The sequence below is a fragment of the Malurus melanocephalus genome, unplaced genomic scaffold (genome assembly GCF_030028575.1).
Source record: "Malurus melanocephalus ecotype Western Australia unplaced genomic scaffold, MMel_1.1 scaffold_144, whole genome shotgun sequence".
Taxonomy (NCBI): Eukaryota; Metazoa; Chordata; class Aves; order Passeriformes; family Maluridae; genus Malurus; species Malurus melanocephalus.
This window is the reverse complement of record NW_026623376.1, coordinates 224,306-228,783: the sequence shown is the minus strand read 5'-3', so window position 1 is coordinate 228,783 and position 4,478 is coordinate 224,306.

Genomic DNA, 4,478 nt, shown 5'->3' with positions numbered 1-4,478 from the left:
GTTCATGAGCACAACCTGCTGGCTTCCCCTGCAACCAGCAGCAAGAGCCACGGCTCCACCTCCCTTCTCTCCCACCCGCAGCAGTTTGTGCTTGGGAAAGCTTTGGGATTGTGTTTTCCCTTCAGGAAATCCCTATGACAYATCCACGGATTTTTCTAAAGCATGGAAAAAATACAGGGAAACACCTCGCAGCCCTCTGCAGGTTAAACTTTTAACTTTTTAACTTTTTTAATTTTAACTTTTATAGTTAAAAGCCAGGAAAAAACTCCTAAAAAAAACAATCAATCAAGGAAACAACAAGCAATAAGCACTTTCTGTCTTCTCAGAGCACCAGGGGCTTGGGGGGCTCAGGGACTCGGGGTTTACTGCAGGCTGGGGCATCATCTGACATTACCAGGCACAATTATTCCTACTCATGATGCTGTCCCTGAGCCACAGCCAGGATCTGGGCTGAGGGGTGGCATTTGGCAGACTCTGTAGGTGACTCTGTGCTCTGTTTAACCCCAGGGGTTAGCTCTGAGCCAGCACACATAGGGTGAAGGTGTTCACAGGCAGCAGTTCATGCTGCTGGCTGTAACTCCAGCTGAGAAAAGGCTATTCAGTTCTCTTATGCCTGCTGACACACATTTTTCYCTCTCATTTATTTATATTTTTAGTTGCACCCTCCCCTTCTCATTGTTTTCCCTTTAGGATGGGTGCAGAACATGAGGCCCTCCCCCCAATATTTTTCTAAATATTTAAGCAGCTCAGCAGTGAAACTCAGAGCTCACGGGCTGTGACTGACCCCAAAGTGTGGTGAGGCACAGGSAGGGGATGCACAGCTCAGTCTCCATGCTGCAGCTCAGCTGCTGTGACTGCAAATCCCTCCCTAATTCCCACACCTTTCCTGCCTGCAGACCCCTGCTCCCACCCTGTTCTGCTCTGAAAGTCTGTGTTTCAGGTCTGTGATATCATCCCTTCCATCCTGTCTGGAGGAAAATGGCAGCAGTTTTACCCCAAACCCCCACTGCTCTGTGCAGCTCCCTGTGCTGGTGTCTCTGCCATCACCCACCCTGCAATGATCCCTGTCACAGCACAAATGGGGACTCAGCAGCATCGTGACCAGCATGGCTCTGGTGTGAAGCCTAGATGGCAGCAGGGACCGAGCCAGGCCTTACCAGGTGCATGAAATACATTTCAGAGTGTTTGTAAGCACAAAAGTCTCCCTCTTTTGGGAGAGAGGTGCAACAAAAGYTGTATCTTTTAATTCTGCAGTGAATTCTGCTTCTGCTGAGGCGTCTGCTGTTCATTCCCTGTCATATTTTGATCTCCATAACCCTTTCCCTGAAGGCTGGGAGCTGCACACTGATCTCAGGGGTCCTTAGAGGCTGCCCTGGAACAAACCTGCTGGGTCTCACCACCTAAAGGCTGGCAAGAGATCTGTGACAAAAAGAAAAGTCCCTGAGCTGCGGGGTCACTTGGCTGGCTGCAAATACAGGGTTGGGAGGAGGAGTGTGGGCTCCTGTCTGTCTTTCCTGTCTGGCTGCAGGAATGACTGACAAAACCAGTCAGTGCTGCTTCCAAACACATGAGCCCAACAATCTTCTTTTCAGGATGAACTCGATTTTTCAATTGTATTTGGGAATCATGATGAAGATTTGGCCCAAAGTCTGTTACTGCAGATAAAACCAAAATTAAGCTTTTTAATTTGATTGAGGCTTTCATCTTCAAGTGAAAACATWGGAGTGAGCTATTGCAATCCCTGCTCCAAAGTTCTCTCCATCAGAAGGGATGCTGGCTACCAGCACAATCAGCCTGGGAGCCCTGCTCCAGTGTGGGATGCTCTCAGGGGCACAGGGACAGGTTTCTCTCAGCTTGTTTTCAGCAGCAGACTCTGTAGCACCCACTTGGATGGACAGGGGAAAAACCCTCCCCTCCTGCTCCCTCCTGCAGCTGCYGGAGAACAGCCTGGAGTCAGGGCAGCGACTCCACTCAGAAATTCATCTCCTCACCAGATCCCCCTGCTCCTGCTGTGCAAGCCTAATTAAAACCTTGCAGCACAATAATTAATCATTAGTGAGGGAATTAAATATTAGTGTGTATTATAGTAAACATTAGTTGTATATTAACAGGATCGTTAGCTGTTCATTAACTGTTTAAGCTCTTCAAAATCCCCTYCATCACACTGCAGGTTTGTGTTAAATTCTGTCTCAAATGACGTGAAGCCAGTGGCCTTTTCCCTGCTGTTACAGGCATCACAAATTCCAGAAGCATTTTAGTTATTTTGCTCCTTAGATTATAATCTCCCCTTCTATTTGACTTTATTTAAATTCATCTATGGGGAAGGCATATCGTTGATATGCCACTAAAACCTCCCAGAGATTGAAGGGAATCACTTCCCAAAATGWTATATGATCACTGAGGCAATGATTCTTTTCTTTTCCTGTTGCTCTTGTGCTGCTGTCATCAGGCATTGGCAGATCTTATCCCTCACTCAGGAGTATGTGMCCTACAAAGATGCAGAACAGGGACTAAAAGAGGGCAAAGCTAATGAATATTTTCTCATTCTAATAAGATTCAGAATCACAGTCCCATTTTTGACCCCTTCCTTTCAGGTCATTAAGACAAGTTGTTGACTTTCTTCCTTCACCAGAAGCTATTTCTCCTGTGCAACCTCTATCCTTTTTCAATCAAAATGCCAGTTCCTTGAGGCTGTAGTTTGTGCAGGCTGCTGCCCAGCACTGCAGGGTTCCCAGCCCAGTCCCAGCCAAGGGGAAATGGGAGCAATGGGAGCAATGGGAGCAATGGGAGCTGCTGCCTGAGGCATCCAGCGCTGGAGTGCTGAGAGATTTGTGGTCAAAGCAAGGGCAGAGCTGCTTTTGCAGGTCCCAAGGAAAGTATTTATAGGGTCTGGAGAGAGGAAACAGCAACCCTTCCCATCTGAAAGCCACCCTGAGCACAGYCTGGCAGCCTTGGCTATGAAATTGTGGCATTCACCTCCCTGCCTGTTGGTTAGTYGTGGAAKCAAATACAAGCCAAGCTGGCTGAGSAGTGAAATYCCCTTTGCCAGGCTCCTGCWGAGGGGCTGGGAGGCAGCAGAGGGRTTCTGTGGCAGGGAGCTGCCCAAAATGCAGGACTGGCCCTGTTTCCACCCTCCCCAGCTGCAGCCAGACCTGCAGAGATCTGCTCTCATCTGCAGATGTGTTTGGAACACCATCCATGCTGCTCAGGTCTCCTGCCTTGTGGTGATGGATTGTGTCTTGGCTTGCTCTTACTGAGTCATCCTTCATTTCTTGCATCTTTTAATTAGGACAATTTCTTTTGGCCTGCTGGAAATGCTTTCCTCATGTAGATTAATTAAAAATAAAGCCTAGCCCTCACCATTTAATATGAGCTCTGGTCAGGATGCAGGCAGTCTTGTAAGCCATTATTCATGACACCATTTKTATTCTTCTTAATATTTACTTTTAAATCTTGTTTTTCGGGAACCAAGGACAGTATTTTTTAGTCCTTCTCTATAAAGTTACAGTCAGAACTTGTCCAGCTGGAGAAAAAAGATGCTCATAAAGCATCACATCTGCCCTGAACTGCACAGCCCATCCCTTGCTACTGAAAGCAGGGGCACGATGCCAGATGTCCTTGGGCAGCTCCTTTGYTTTGGGACTTGCACCTCTGGGCAGCAGGGATTCCTGGCTTAAAACCAGGCAGTTCAGCCCCAAGAAATATCAAGTCCTGTTAAWGCTTCCTGCTGTTTTTTCCTCTCTGTTAGCAGCAGCTGACAGGTTTGGWCTTTGCAAGGTGTGAAACAACTGTCTAGAGACTTGGGCAGTCAATAAATCAATACTGGCTGGTGAATGACTTTGTTCTRATCTTCCTCAGGGTGTCTGTTTAAGTTCTAGTCTGATTGGCCTGTGGGATTTGCAGAATTACAACGAYCTCTTGGAGAATATTCACCTTTGTGTGGATGACTTCASRWYARTTTCATTTTCATGTGACCTCTCTTTAACATACTTCCCATACAAAGAGTTTGGGTAAAGTTCCATCCCTTCACGGTATGAATTTGTCCATGGAATATTAAAACCAATATCACAAAGCTGAAGGTAAGAGGTGTTACAGCCTGGACAAAATTCAATTCAGCAGTGGTTGATGTGGCACTGCAGTGCCAGGAGGTGATGGGAAATGGGACAGGGGACCCACATGTCTCAGCTCTAACCCAATCTGGCACCCACCTACCTTAATATCTCCTCTTCAAACTCTCCAAGTTCTCTCAGGGATGTTTCAGTGAAGCTTCTCAATTTTAACTTCTGCTAAACCGACCTTGGATAATAAACATTGCTTCTGCCAGCAGCCCATTAATACACAGTGAGCAGCACCCTYGGGTGTGTTACTGGGACCAGATGAGAAAAGTGCTCTGATGAAGTGGGATTTTGCTTGTCATGAATATTTATACAAAGTCTCTGTGCTTTTGATACTTTCAAGAATGTAAATGCAAAAGGGGA